We start from the raw sequence: 17,027 nt of genomic DNA on the forward strand, positions 1-17,027 counted from the left end.
TTTGTGAGAAAAAAAACAAAAAAAATCAATATCCGCTAACTTATGCAAAAAAAAAAAAATTTCTATGAACTCGCCAGGCCCCTCATTGAATACCTTGGGGTGTCTTCTTTCCAAAGTGGGGTCACATGTGGGGTATTTATACTGCCCTGGCTTTTTAGGGGCCCGAAAGGGTGAGAAGAAGTCTGGGATCCAAATGTCTAAAAATGCCCTACTAAAAGGAATTTGGGCCCCTTTGCGCATCTAGGCTGCAAAAAAGTGTGACACATCTGGTATCGCCGTACTCAGGAGAAGTTGGGCAATGTGTTTTGGGGTGTCATTTTACATATACCCATGCTGGGTGAGAAAAATATCTTGGTCAAATGCCAACTTTGTATAAAAAAATGGGAAAAGTTGTCTTTTGCCAAGATATTTCTCTCACCCAGCATGGGTATATGTAAAATGACCCCCTAAAACACATTGCCCAACTTCTCCTGAGTACGGCGATACCAGATGTGTCACACTTTTTTGCAGCCAAGGTGGGCAAAGGGGCACCTTTCGGATTTCGCAGGCCATTTTTTACACATTTTGATTTCAAGGTACTTCTTACACATTTGGGCCCCTAAATTGCCAGGGCAGTATAACTACGCCACAAGTGACCCCATTTTGGAAAGAAGACACCCCAAGGTATTCCGTGGGGGGCACGGCGAGTTCCTAGAATTTTTTATTTTTTGTCACAATTTAGCGGAAAATGATGATTTTTCTTTTTTTTTCTTTTTTCCTTACAAAGTCTCATATTCCACTAACTTGCGACAAAAAATAAAAAATTCTAGGAACTCGCCATGCCCCTCACGGAATACCTTGGGGTGTCTTCTTTCCAAAATGGGGTCACTTGTGGGGTAGTTATACTGCCCTGGCAATTTAGGGGCCCAAATGTGTGAGAAGAACTTTGCAATCAAAATGTGTAAGAAATGACCGGTGAAACCCGAAAGGTGCACTTTGGAATATGTGCCCCTTTGCCCACCTTGGCAGCAAAAAAGTGTGACACATCTGGTATCGCCGTACTCAGGAGAAGTTGGGGAATGTGTTTTGGGCTGTCATTTTACATATACCCATGCTGGGTGAGAGAAATATCTTGGCAAAAGACAACTTTTCCCATTTTTTTATACAAAGTTGGCATTTGACCAAGATATTTTTCTCACCCAGCATGGGTATATGTAAAATGACACCCCAAAACACATTCCCCAACTTCTCCTGAGTACGGCGATACCAGATGTGTCACACTTTTTTGCTGCCAAGGTGGGCAAAGGGGCACATATTCCAAAGTGCACCTTTCGGATTTTGCAGGGCATTTTTTACACATTTTGATTGCAAAGTTCTTCTCACACATTTGGGCCCCTAAATTGCCAGGGCAGTATAACTACGCCACAAGTGACCCCATTTTGGAAAGAAGACACCCCAAGGTATTCCGTGAGGGGCATGGCGAGTTCCTAGAATTTTTTATTTTTTGTCGCAAGTTAGTGGAATATGAGACTTTGTAAGGAAAAAAGAGAAAAAAAAAAAAATCATCATTTTCCGCTAACTTGTGACAAAAAATAAAAAATTCTAGGAACTCGCCGTGCCCCTCACGGAATACCTTGGGGTGTCTTCTTTCCAAAATGGGGTCACTTGTGGCGTAGTTATACTGCCCTGGCAATTTAGGGGCCCAAATGTGTGAGAAGTACCTTGCAATCAAAATGTGTAAAAAATGGCCTGCGAAATCCGAAAGGTGCACTTTGGAATATGTGCCCCTTTGCCCACCTTGGCAGCAAAAAAGTGTGACACATCTGGTATCGCCGTACTCAGGAGAAGTTGGGGAATGTGTTTTGGGGTGTCATTTTACATATACCCATGCTGGGTGAGAAAAATATCTTGGTCAAATGCCAACTTTGTATAAAAAAATGGGAAAAGTTGTCTTTTGCCAAGATATTTCTCTCACCCAGCATGGGTATATGTAAAATGACAGCCCAAAACACATTCCCCAACTTCTCCTGAGTACGGCGATACCAGATGTGTGACACTTTTTTGCTGCCAAGGTGGGCAAAGGGGCACATATTCCAAAGTACACCTTTCGGATTTCACCGGTCATTTCTTACACATTTTGATTGCAAAGTTCTTCTCACACATTTGGGCCCCTAAATTGCCAGGGCAGTATAACTACGCCACAAGTGACCCCATTTTGGAAAGAAGACACCCCAAGGTATTCCGTGAGGGGCATGGCGAGTTCCTAGAATTTTTTATTTTTTGTCGCAAGTTAGTGGAATATGAGACTTTGTAAGAAAAAAATAAAAATAAAAAAATCATCATCATTTTCCGCTAACTTGTGACAAAAAATAAAAAGTTCTATGAACTCACTATGCCCATCAGCGAATACCTTAGGGTGTCTACTTTCCGAAATGGGGTCATTTGTGGGGTTTTTCTACTGTTTGGGCATTGTAGAACCTCAGGAAACATGACAGGTGCTCAGAAAATCAGAGCCGTTTCAAAAAGCGGAAATTCACATTTTTGTACCATAGTTTGTAAATGCTATAACTTTTACCCAAACCATTTTTTTTTTGCCCAAACATTTTTTTTTTATCAAAGACATGTAGAACTATAAATTTAGTGAAAAATTTATATATGGATGTCGTTTTTTTTGCAAAATTTCACAGCTGAAAGTGAAAAATGTCATTTTTTTGCAAAAAAATCGTTACATTTTGATTAATAACAAAAAAAGTAAAAATGTCAGCAGCAATAAAATACCACCAAATGAAAGCTCCATTAGTGAGAAGAAAAGGAGGTAAAATTCATTTGGGTGGTAAGTTGCATGACCGAGCGATAAACGGTGAAAGTAGTGTAGTGCCGAAGTGTAAAAAGTGGCCTGGTCATGAAGGGGGTTTCACCTAGCGGGGCTGAAGTGGTTAAAGGGGTTTACTGGGGCTTAAATATTAAATATTGATGATCCATTCTTCGGAGAGATCATCAATATAAAAATTGGTGGGAGTCCGACTCTTGGCATCCCCGCCACTGCTTTTGGGATAGCGCTGTGGCCTGTTCATGTGAATGGGATTGGTAATTTTAGTACCTTTTGAGAAAGTATAAAATAGTGTTCTGAGGGGGACACTAGCTGTACGATTATTTCCTGGGGGTACTCTTTTGTAAATGGCAATTTGCTTCATCTTCATTTTTACATGAAGACAAAGTTTTTATGGGCTGCAGAAAAATATGCAGCGCTCACAAAAAGTATCCTCTCGTTAAACACCTTGTGTAAAGCAATCTGTCACATTTGAGAACGAGGTGGTGATTTATGTTGATGAATGCGGCGTCATGTAGTTACCGTTATAATGATAACGCTTGATTTCCTCACAAAACAATAGAATCAGATTTAAACTGCTAATTCATAATCATGTTTTAGACTACATGCTTAAGTGAAAAAGTAAGTAAACGGGGCAATCTAACTTCGGTATAAAGACCGCATTAAGGTTACATGCACACGAACGTGGTTTGGTTCTGCATCAAAGCTGCATTTTTTGCGGCTCGGGTGCGGACCCATTCACTTCAATGGGACAGCTGTCTTGTTAATTAAAAGTTTTTAAAGTTAATTACCTTCTGAACCCCCCCCCCCTCCCCCAAACTGGTAACACCCAAGGAGGAAGAATTAAAAGTAAGACGTGCAAGCCTCCATTTTATTGAGTTTACAATGAAACATAAGGAACAACTATAGAAAACCCTAGTCCATTGCAATTAAAACACATTACATCATAAAGTAGTAAAAATATCACAAATACTCCATGCCTCTTAACAAATTTGGCGACTCTTCTGGCAGCCCCGAGCTAGAAAATGAAATCTACTGCAGGTATGAACTGACAGCTATAATATGCATCAGTTTATGGTGTAAATCAGGCATCCTCAAACCGCGGCCCTCCAGCTGTGCCCTGCTGTAGGCTGATACCTGTAGGCTGTTCGGGCATGCTGGGAGTTGTAGTTTTGCAACAGCTGGAGGGCCGCAGTTTGAGGATGCCTGGTGTAAATAATAGTCAACCACATTGTGTGCCTGGACCCGCCTCTCCCACTAAGCCCCACCAACTTTATTCTAAAGAGGCATGAAAACAAAAATATTTATATATTTTTTTTCGCACAAAGCAGGCGTGCGCCAAAGTTTGCGACTTTTCTGATGCATCCTACATAAACTTGATTTCCTGAAAATGTGAAACCCTTTTTATAAGGGTTGTCTCCTGAAGTCCACACCTGCCCAATTGCCATATCTAGGACTTGTGGACACCATATAGATGAGTCTCTCACTTGTGACTCTCCTCTATGAGCTGGAACAGAGAGTCGATCTAGAAGACCCGACCCATCTGCACTATACCGTTGTTTTGTGTGGCTCAGAGGCTTACATTCAGCCACATGTCATATTCTTTCCAGGCGTAGGTACATATATTAGTACGTCTTAATTATACTTCAAATTCTGTGGAAACTGATTTGCACCATGTAAATAACCAAACTGCCCAAAATAATTTGATAATATGATCATTTTGATGGCTCTAAAATACATTCTAAAAAAGCTGGATACCCAGGCCCGCAAGCAAGACATTACCCACACATTTTTTTTTCTTCTTTTCCTAACAGCTGTCTTGTTAATTGAAAGTTTTTAAAGTTAATTACCTTCTGAAATGTTGATCTGTCAGGCATCGTGTCAAGATATATCAGACACATGGTAGCCTAGATATGACACCATTTGTGGTGCCAATACCGCTCCCTCGCACTGTGTGTTTTCAAAACACGGTCACGGTGACAACCATTTACACCACGCTAATTAGGTTTGTATTGGCTTAAATGATATGATTTATGTAAGTGCTCATGTTGAAGTCAGCATGTCATAAACATGTGGAAAGATGATTACGCAAAGCTCCATTTTTGTTAAAAAAAAATTGGAAAAAGAATGTTTTTCTAAAATACCTCAACATAGCTGTATAAAGAGATGATTGCAGAAGTTGGTAGCACCTTAAACCTTTATCCAGGCTCCTAGAGGGCTGGAGATATACTGGAGGAGCCTATTGAGGCTCAGTCATTGGTGTCTGATAACCCCACCCCATTCACTTTTTGTAGCTTTTCATATAACTGGAGCTAGGCATAGGATGCCAATACAATAATAACAAATGTGTCCAATAATTTTTATTATAATCTTATTCTTATTGCCAGTTTTATTCAATTGAGCAATCTATGGTTGGAAATAGAAGTAGAGTATTTGTTACTAGGCCAAAAAAGTCTTAGAGGACCCGTCAGCTCTATATGATATGTCTGTTTTAGTACTTGTAATTTAAGACTTGTAGTTTTAATACTTCTATTACCGATTCTGGAACTTTTATTTATTTTATTTTTTTACTTTGTGCTGGGTTGTTACTCTGTTATTCCTACTAGAAATATGAATAAATTGACAACTGGGTTTTACCTGTTGGGGATGTGTTCCTACACACCCTGACTCTGCCCAAATTCAGTCACGTTGCATCTTATTTTTTAGCTGCTGACCTTCTTGTTGTATTTTTTATTTTTTTTTGGACTATATCTATGCACTTTGGTTCACAGATATATCCCAAGGGCCTTAGAACTGATCACATGCATCCATCCAGGGTCTCCGCTGTTTGAAACAGCAGAAACCCGGCGGTCATGGCGCCCGCTGCACACGCTAGCGGCGCCATCTTTTAAGTGGCGACTTCTGCCGTACATCTATTTGGACTATATCTATGCACTTTGGTTCATAGATATATCCCAAGGGCCTTAAGACTGATCGCATGCATCCGTCCAGGGTCTCCACTGTTTGAAACAGCAGAAACCTGGCAGCTATGGCGCCCACTGCACATGCGAGCAGAGGTCACCGCGGGGTTAAAATGTGTCACATTATTTTAAGTAAACTAAGCCAACAAATAGGCGTTTTAAATTTAGACTACAACAGGGGCACTCCAAACAAAAAAAAAATTATATTTTTTTGCACAAAGCAGGCGTGCACCAAAGTTTGCGACTTTTCTTATGCATCCTACATAAACTTGATTTGCTGAAAATGTGAAACCATTTTTAAAGGGTTAACAACAACTCCCAGCATGCACACTTGATCGGCTGTTTTTGGAACTCCTATAGAAGTGGGTGGAGCATGTTATGAATTGTACTTAAACAACAGCTCGAGTACTAGAGGTTACTAATCCCTGGTGTAATCTAATTTTACAACACCTATCTGTTGACTTAGTTTACTCCAAATAATGTGACATGTTTTAAGCCACGCCCATTTCACATGAAGTCACGCCCCTTTCATTTATGTACCTTGTCTGACAAGACAAAAATAGTGTCTAAAATTATTGATTGCCTATACAGTAGATGCAGCAGATTTATCAACCAGCCTCAGCCACTGTGATAAGGCTTAGGGTCCATTCACACGTCCGTTGTTTCTTTCCTGATCTGTTCTGTTTTTTGCAGAACAGATCTGGACCAGATCTGTACCCATTCATTTTCAATGGGTCCTGAAAAAAAACGGACAGCACAATGTCAGATTTTTTTTCAGGACCCATTGAAAATGAATGGGTACAGAACTGGTCCTGATCTGTTCCGCAAAAAACCGAACAGATCAGGAAAGAAAAAACGGACGTGTGAATGGACCCATAGACTAAGTCTTGGACAGTATTAGTAGATCTGTCCCAGTGCGGCTCATGTCCTAAAGACTGGTGTTTCATATCATGCGTCGTTTAGTACGTTTTGTCACGTTTTCTGCTGTAAGTGAGCCAGAAACCGAGATCCATTCCAGCTCGGTGCTAAACTAGATAATCGTTTTAAACAAAATTATGGTAAATGTGTTCTGCTGTTTTGGCCCCGCCCTTCCCACTAAGCTCTGCCCACTTTCTTGAAAAGGAGTGAGAAACAAAAAAGTCCCCAAATCTTTAGCCAAAATGTCACTTGGAGTACAAATTTTGTTAATGCCCCCCGATATCTGAGGAGGCGGGGCATGACGCATACGTTATCCATATACGGTCTTAGACCAGCCCCTGAGGGACGCATTGTATCAGGTCTGCAGGAATTCTCCCATAGCTAAGATTTAGTTCTCTGTTAGCAAAATTTATACAGAAATAAATAGAATCTAACAATTTTTTTTTTTTTTTACAAAAGTCTAGACCCATCGTAAATTAATTTGAATCCCTACAGATTTACAATAAACAACAAGAAAATCCCCCTAAATAGGTCTGTTTTCTTGCTGATGCCCCCTCCTCCCTCCAATAATCATTGAAACTTAACCTCAGGGCTCTAAGCCACCTACGAACATAGAGACTCTCTGAGTAATTCACGCACGGTCCATTTGTTTTATTGCCAAATTATTCCATATTATTCCAAGTCTGTAATGATGTAACGTATATGAAATTTCGGACCGACAGTGGATGGAGTCAGTGCGGATCATAATAACTATTCCTCTGTACCTATTAAAGAGAGATTACAGACTGAAGCGCACTGGGCAGGCCTGCGGCGGCAAATAATTATTTATATTAATGATTATACAATGTAAATAAGGCACCCCCTCCCCCCAATGAGGAAATAACATATCTCTATGGAAGGTTAACATTTCAAGCTCCTTTATGTCTGGGATCAGTAGAACAGATAATGTCAGGATTTTCTATCTAATCCTATTAGTCAGGCATCCTTGGATAATGTCAAGTGTTACACTCTAATGTAAAAACCTTAAGACATGAATCTTACACTTGGTGGTGAGCTCCACGGTGCAGCTGGCTATATCTGAATGTCTGTGTCCGTCCAATACCAACGATCATGTCCTTAATTCAACCAAGGGTAAATGTATTTGGTGAAAATCATCTAAGGCTGTGGATGTTACCTAGCCCCCCCCCCCCCCAACTATTGGGAGGTACCGTGAGCTTCATTGTGTAATTCAAAATGGCTGACAAGAAAGGGATGAGGAGAAAGAGAAGTTTAAGCATGCACACTGCTCTCTCCATTACTTCCTATGGGAGTAAGACCCCATCAGGACACCCTTCTTCCATATTCCCTATAAGAGCAGTTGGGTGTCCTAGAGGTGGAATTCTCCATTCAAGTTACCCCTCGATGTACACACAGTGGAAATTTCACTCCGATCTTGCCACGCATTCCTCACTAAAATCCTGCCCGTCCCATAGTGTCCGGTGCAAACCTGCATTCTGTTCACATGGCTGAACAATTTTTTTCAATGCAGTTTTTACACTTCCATCAAGAAGTATTATGTCACTTCTCCATGTGGTTTCCATATAGAAACCATAGTGGCTTAGCTATACGCAGGTTAGACTTATTGAATAGGGCTAGTACATGTGCGGACTGATGGAGGTTTTTAATGCAAATATGCATCAGAAATCCTGTTATGGCAGTGGATGTGGAACCAGTGTGACAATAGATTTAACTTTGGGCTAGACCTAAGGGCGTCACCCTGCTAGTCTGTTGGTATTCACCCTTTATCCCCTGTACAGGGATCTAGACTTCGCGGCAGGGGATGCAAAGGAACCACCAGACCGCTACCACCTGGAGTAATCTCTGTGTGGTTAACAGCTGACCAACAGGGGTCAGACACTGGTGCAGAGTACCAAGGAGTCAGGCAAAATCGTGGTCAGAGCAGGCAGACTACGCACTGTACGGTAAAAGGTGTGAGGTCAGGCAGTGAAGGGTCAATATGGAGGTCAGGCAACAGAAGGTTAGAATCCAGTAAACGGGCAGAAAGTCAGTCCTTGAGCAGATAACAGAGTAGATACCTTTACAAGATACTATGACGCTAGAACATCTATTGCTCAGGCACCTTCACACAGGGGGATGTGTCTTAAATACCCTAGGGTTGCCAGCCTTTGGTTAGTGAAGATTGTGTTGCATGCATGTTAACCCTTTAAGAGCTGGAGAGAGACAAAAAGGTTTTGGCAGCAAGCAGGCAGCAGGAGAGAGAGCAAGCCTGGAGGCCAGGCCCACAGAGAAGAAAACAGGAGGCAGGTCTGGACCACGGGGAGAGGCAAATAAAGCAGAGGAGGCTGAGAGCCACCGCTGTAATAAATGCAAGGGCTAGCCTTGGATTTCTAATGTGAATTCTGCTTTAGATTTTTTTCCCAGGAGAAAAATATGAACATACCATTACATTTTCCCACTTGGACCACCCTGTGTGGAAATGGCTTATTGTTGGGGAGCTTCATTTTGAGAAAGGCTAGTCCATTTGGGACAACTCCTTGTACAAGAGTAGGACGAATCCTTAAAAAAATAAAAATAAAATAAGTATGCGCCTCTGCACAAGTTGTTTGTGGTATTGCTATTGTGCTATCACTTTGAAAGTGCTGACCTGTAATATCAGACACAACCCATGGACATTTGTGACCCTGTTTCTTGAGGAGAGCAGCCATGTTTTTTCTAGATGCCTAAACACCATTGCTAAACACAGTCCTGTTGTACATTTTTTGCTACTTTTTCATTGTGGTGTTTGCATTTTTCTTAGGCCTCATGCTGTTTAGTGTTGAGCGCGAATATTCGAATCGCTAATTTTGATTGCAAATATCACAAATTTATAGCAAATATTCATCCAAACCTTCGCGAAATATTGCGAATTTGAATATTGCCTATGCCGCTCATCACTAATGCCGTTGTGCGCCCCCGTGGCTGCATACAGTGGGTCCGCAATACACGGGGCACCGGCCGCGTGCACCCCGCATCACGGATGTGGACCCATTCACCTGAATGGGTCCGCAATCACTGAGGTGCGGTGCGGAACGTAAGCACGGATCGTAAGCACTACGGAGTGCTTCCATGGTGTTTCTGGAAGTGCCTCCGCACCGAAAAAAATAAAAAAGAACATGTTCTATTTTTTGCGGTGCAGACGGATCACGTACCCATTCAAGTTAAATGGGTCTCGACCCGTCCCGGCCGCCGCACAGACGTTGCCCGTCCATTGTGGACTGCAAATTGCGGTCCCCAATGCACGGAACGGCCGCACAACGGCCGTGTGCATGAGGCCTTACATTGTGGTGAATATTTCTTGATCCTGTCCACCGTTGTGGGTCATAGACATGACATGAAAGAAGTTAGATGTGTCAGCACAATAGTGTCAGGCTCCCGGTGGCTCAGTCATAGAGGATACAAATCGGTTCCATCATCTCTGGTTTGCAGACAGCCGTACTCTTGTGTGGCGCTCGCAGTTTATGATGTTACACTAGACGTATTTTATATTAAGTCATAAAAGAACGTTCTTCCATTCTCTCCTTGCCTCTCGTTCTTTCTCTCTTTACCAGCCAAGATATTCTCTAAATTGAAAGGTGTCAGGTTTTTTTTCCCCTTCCCGTGGCATCATCCGGAATGAATGGCCGAGAAGATGACAGATGTTCGCAAACGGCCGCAATGAGGCATGCCAGTGCTCCAGTCTAATCCATTCATTTCACCACCGTCACATAAACCAAAACAAATGGGCGCAGGCTACTATTATCCGGGAATACAACAGAGTCTACTTTGTTTCATTATTTACTTCAATGTACGTTGTCTTTTTTTCGTAGGGTGAAGATGATAAGGCGGTTTAACCTTTTCACCGCCGAGGATTCAATAATTGAGATTTGTCCTGCTTGTCGCTTTCAACAGTGCAGGGAAAATGATTCATGAAAAACCCAGGAGATGGAGCGCAGAAATAATGGTTCCCTTCAAAAGCGCTCAATATGTTTAGATAGTAAAATCTTGTAGAAAATCTTAAATGTGTAGCTCTACTTTTCAGCATCCTTTTATGTGAACGGGGATTAGCTGCAATACCAGACACAGCCTTTGGACTAGAGAGGTGCTGTTTCTAGGAAAAGCTGACCCTTTTTTTCTCTCATTTCATACAATCCCTTTAAGGCCTCTTTCACACGACAGTATGTCCATTTCAGTGTTTTGCGGTCCGTTTTTCACGGATCCGTTGTTCCGTTTTTGTTTCCGTTGTGCTTCCGTTTCCGTTCCGTGTCCGTTCCGTATGTGCTAGGAAACATATCCGTATGGTTTCCGTATATGATCCGTTTTATACGGATCATATACGGAAGTAAAAAAAAACCTTGACATCATAATTTTGGCCACATCCCCTTTCACTCCCCCTATTTAACTCGGTCATGTGATCGTTGTGACTCCATTAGCTTCAGCTTTGTGCAGCATTGAGAGCGTATTTTGAATCCAGTGTTTTGGCGACATTGGTTTTTGAGTACAATTTTCTGTTGCATCATGGCTGAGGAGGAAATGGTTCTCTTGTGCTGGCTGATTTCTCAGGAACACGGACATCAGCCTACTATGGTGAACGTGGAACCGAGAAGGAGGCATTGGGTTCACCCAATTGTCTCTCAGCGGCGCAGGAAGGGTCATTTCCACACGCTGTACATGGACCTGCGACTGCATCCTGAGAAATTTCATGGGTTTTGTCGTATGTCTGTGAACAGTTTTGACTTGTTGTTAGCGACTCTGCGCCCTGGCCTCACCCACCAGGACACAAATATGAGGCGCTGCATTTCTCCTGAGGAACGGCTCATCGTTACGTTGAGGTATGTAATATTGCTGTAATTTAACATATACCAGAATCTGGCTAATATAACGTTATATAAATGTTGTGATTTATAGTTTTAATTTGGGGTTGTCTATGTGTAACGTGTTATGAATAAAATAAGTATATTCTGTTTAAAAGCTAGTTGTTATTGGATATGTGTCTTCACCTGTTGTTCTATTGTTGTTTCTGTTTTTCAGATTTTTGGCAACCGGAAATTCATTTTCTTCTCTGCATTTTGAGTTTCTGCTGGGAGTCTCAACTATTTCAGGGATTGTTCGTCAAACATGTGATGTGATTTGGCAGCGACTCCGGAGCACGGTGATGCCAGAGCCCAAAGCTGAGGATTGGATCCGAATTGCTGAGGGTTTTCATGTCAATGCGCAGTTTCCAAACTGTATTGGGGCACTGGATGGCAAACACATACGTGTTAAGAAGCCGCCTCACTCTGGGTCCCGGTATTTCAATTATAAACAGTATTTTTCTGTTGTGCTAATGGCCTTGGCCGACAGTACGTACAAGTTTATAATTGTAGATATTGGGGCCTATGGGAGCACTGCAGATGCGCGGATTTTCAGTTCTTCTAGAATGGGTGACCGACTTCGTGCCAACCAGCTTGCCCTACCAGAGGCCAGAATGCTGCCAGGTTCTGCGGGACCACCGGCTCCATTTGTTTTTGTGGCTGATGAAGGGTTTGCTTTGACCCCACATGTCATGCGGCCCTTCCCCAGACGCAACCTGGATGACAGCAGACGTATGTTTAACTATCGGCTGAGTAGAGCCCGTCGTTATGTCGAATGTGCGTTTGGAATACTCACACATAAGTGGAGAGTATTACTGTCATCCTTACAGATGGCGCCGGAGAATGCCACCCTGGTTATTCAAGCGTGTGTGATCCTGCACAACTTTGTCAGGATTCATGATGCTCCCTCAGAAGTTGAGGATTTGCATCCTGGATCAACTTCTTCATCTGGAGGGTTGGACCAGACCCTTCATGGACGACCGGGATCTGCAGGCCTTGCAGTCCGGGCCCTCTATGAGCAATATTTTTCAAGTCCTGAGGGTGCATTACCGTGGTAGATGGACGTACAACTTGGCAGATTATGACATTTCTGGCCTCTGGTCATCTTTTTTTTTTTTTTAAGTTTAGTTATATTATGTAGGTGTGGGGTGTGGTTTAATGTAGATAGTGTAGGGACTCACAAGACCAAAGAGGACCCTTGACGTGGGCTTGTGGGCTGGGGTGAAAATGTTGGCACAACAAACATTCACAAATCATGTACTGAATGATGTTCCTTGTTTTTAACCATGTTCATGATTATGTTTGTTTGTTGTCACTACAATAACCCTCTAATACCTCTGATGTGTATACTATTTTTCAGACCTATTTTAATATGTTGTATATGTAGCCTATAATAATGTGTTACCATTGTTAATTTCTTTTTCTTTCTTGGCGCTTGCAGATAACTTTATTGGACGCTGTCCTAGGTCCTGCATTTTCTGGGGATACCAGCACTTACAACACTTGCCTATGAATGGCCGCGGGATTGTTCCTTTTGGAGACTAAACGTATTTGTCATGACCAACCTGCGGCAGCAAAGTTTTTTTCTCTAAATGTTTATCCTTGTTTTCACTAAAATGTTTGCCATAATTTAGCATGGATTAATGTTTTGATTTTAACTACATACATCTTGTGGCCAGTATGTTGAGCATAGTTTGACTATAAAAGCATGTATTGGCCAACTGTGTATCGCCAGCTGTTGACAAAAAGGCAATACCACCATGGCCCCACTAAACTCCAGCTATCAGCGTACAACAGGCCATGGTTGTAGTTGTGATTTTGACGACAGCTGTAGAGGCACAGCTTGGCCATCCCTGTACAAACGTATGCACCCTGGCCTATTTGTCGGAATGTGTATGAATGTAGAAAACACATAGTGTTAGATCTGATCTGTTTGCCTGCCAATAAACCCAAAGCATGTATGTAAAAATACAACATATGTGAACTATATAAAGACATGTGAGACTTTTACCTTGTTTCAAAAATAATTTATGCAACATGCAAAAATGTCAAACAAAAACAATGGCTTATATTCAGCCTACATAACCCAAACAAACATTTCACAAAAAATACAAATTAGATATGAAATAGGTCACGTGTATAAGGACCTAGTCCCTGGGTATGAAGGTCAGACCCCTGAGTTTGGTGTGGGTAAGTCCCTTGACTTTGGTAACTTGATGGGCGTCCAGGAACATTTTGCCGGCCCATCATTGGTGGCTCTGGAGAAAAAAGGGGCTGGGAAGCCGAGCTGGGGTGATGATGAGGCTGTGGCATGCTGGGGCCAGGTTGGGTTTGGGCCTGGAAAGAAAATGCTCGGTTTTTAAAATTATCCACACAGCAGACCAACTCATGTGGATCCACATTTGTTTGCAAAATGCTAGCCACTGAAGTCATAATATCAACAAACAGAGTTTGCTTATATGAAGGGAAATTTTTGATTAGGTGTGCAAGGCCACTTAACATTCGTTCTTCATGCCCTTCCTGGTGTTTCTTGGTTAGATACTCCAACACCTGGCTCTGAACCAAGGTTTGGCTAGTTGCAGCCGCATCGGTGTTTGTGTTTGGCTGCCTTCTCCTCCTCGCCGGTCTTCTTCTAGCCTCGGGGCTGGAGACTTGGGGTGCCGAAGGTCCCTCCTGAGGCGACGATTCCTCCCTCTCTTGCTGCTGCTGCTGCTCCTCAATCCCAAACTGGGTCTCCTCTGGACGAGGGGATTCCTGGGCAGCCACTGGCGGCTCCGAATCACTGCTGCTGAAACCAGGCTGCTGCTCCAGGCTGTCCACGGTCCTGTAGTACCAAATGTAAAGATTGTTAGAGTATTCACAAACCAGACATATAATTTTAGGAAACATCTTGGTTCAAGTAGGCCAACAACCATGTGCTATCTTGCAGACGCCACTTTATCTTTTTGAACTGCCAGTGCAGCGTCCCACTTGTGTAGGCGGCCACTGCAAAGTTGGAGCATCTTATGTCATATAGTATTTTAATGTCATTTAACATATAGAACCTGTTGAAGGTGAATTTTCATCATTCCTCCTCTATATGACTTTAAGCATAAAATTTTTTGGCAAACTTTCACTGTATTTGTGATTATGAACCTGCATACAGTAAAATTATCGAGTTGGATTGAACATTTGTCTCTGACTTTCTTCAACATTACTACTGCTCTCATCATCTTGCCCCATCATGGTGCTGCCATGGTGACCAGGGGCCCAGCGGACAAACCCAGTTTACCATCATGGCGAAAAAAACCAAAACATGGCCGGTGTCCCCGGTATCGATAAAAATTAAGTGTGCCCCCAAACAACCTGTGCTGTTTGCCACATTTTATATCATGTGTGGTCCTGGCCAGGGAGCAAGCAAACTGGGAGTTGAAAGAACGGATTTTGAACACTTTGGCCTATCTACACTACACCGTGACCTCACCTAATAAAACATTCCCCTGTTGGCCTAGCATTTAAACGCTGCGGTGATGTACTGTTTTGAAATTGCCCACATTAGATGACACATGTTTAAATATACACACAGACTTTGGCATACCAATGTTATTGACCTCTCTATATTAAATGATTTGCACATATGGGGGTTTCGGCCCTATATTGTTCCCTTTTTCAGGAATGTGCCCCATTTGTGTTGTTCCGGTGTAGGCCAAAATTAATATATATATATTATGTATGTATTTCTGGGACATGCAGTGCACAAGGCCTGTATAGTGAAGAATACATTACATTGGACCCCACATGTGCAATACATATCAACATATACCCTACAATGATAACTAATTTTTTAATATGCTTTAAAACATTTGACACTAAAAACCCATTAATGACTAATGTTATTATCATGTACATTTAAAATGAAAACATACATATCCCGAAAGTAAGTATTTATATTTGACTCACGGCCGAAGATCCAGTACAGGCTTGAGGAAACTCAGTTGGCGGGTGTACACATATGGCTTTTTGCGCAGCGCACCCTCACCACTTTGTAATGTGGCCTGCACCATTTCCCGGCGATACTGGTCCCTGCAAGACTGCCATCTGGTTTTGACACGTTGTACTGCATTTTAAAAGCAAAATCAAAAAATATTAATATAAAAACGATAACAAAATGTGAAAAGCACATATCAAACTATATGGTTCAATACAAACACTACATCCATTGGCTGTGACCACACTTAGCATTGTACTTGAAAAATAAACCCAGACAATGAAAATATACTTCAAGTGTCCCCAGACACAATATATGCACCCATGTTATAGTAAAAAAATCGTCGCAACACCTGGCCACTAATGCTGCCTAGCAAGGTTGTTGGAAACTAGGGCAACGTCACAGGGCCCAAATGTAATGCTACACACGTATATGTTTCATTATAAAAATCATGCACAGTCACTATGGGGTTATTAATTATATACAATGCATTTGAAAAAGGTGGCTTCTTAAAAAAAAAATGATTGCAACTAGTGCCTATTCCTACGTCATCATAGCGGACTATCATTACCAACAGAATTCATACTTCCTTTTTAGACATTCTGAGAAAAATACACTGCATCTAATCATAAAGTTAGTATAGAGAATAACACACCTTTTAAAATACACATACACATGGTTAGGCTTACCTAATTTTCTTCGTTTGGCCGGATTGGCCCTCTCCCAATGTCTGGAAAACATTTCCTGGGTTACCTCCTCCCAGCCACGATCCTTTAGGAATTTGTCGTGGTAGCTATCTGTCCTGGTGTCCCATAGCTGGCTCCTCTCCTTTATCAAACTCAGCAGCTTGGACACATCCATGTTTGGCAGCCTTTCCTGACAAGCCGGAACTGGTTTCAGCAGGTTTCAGCACCTGCACATGTGCTCAGTTAAAAGTTGATCAACACAAACCACATGGCTAGGTGGGCAGGGCATAGCATACGGATCCGCGAAATACGGAACGGATACGGAACACATACGGATGGTCTTCCGTATGCAGTCCGTATTATACGGACCCATAGACTTTAATGGAGCCACGGAACGTGATTTGCGGCCAAATATAGGACATGTTCTATCTTTAAACGGAACGGAAAAACGGAAAAACGGAAACGGAATGCACACGGAGTACATTCCGTTTTTTTTGCGGAACCATTGAAATGAATGGTTCCGTATACGGACCGTATACGGACCGCAAAAAACGGTCCGCAAAACGGAAAAAAAAAACGGTCGTGTGAAAGAGGCCTAAATCAGTATCAACAAGTCTTGGATTCAAAATTCGTCTTCTAGTTTTTCTGCTCTCAGACTACAGGACTTCATTCTCACTACTGCCCCCTGCAGGTTTGGAGACTATATTGAGCCTATTACAGTACTGTAGTCCTACAGTGTTTTTGTTATAGGGCAGGGGTCAGCAACCTGTGGCACTCTAATTGTTGTGAAACTACAACTCCCAGCATAAACGCAATGCA

Source organism: Bufo gargarizans, chromosome 10 (assembly GCF_014858855.1).
Source record: "Bufo gargarizans isolate SCDJY-AF-19 chromosome 10, ASM1485885v1, whole genome shotgun sequence".
Taxonomy (NCBI): domain Eukaryota; kingdom Metazoa; phylum Chordata; class Amphibia; order Anura; family Bufonidae; genus Bufo; species Bufo gargarizans.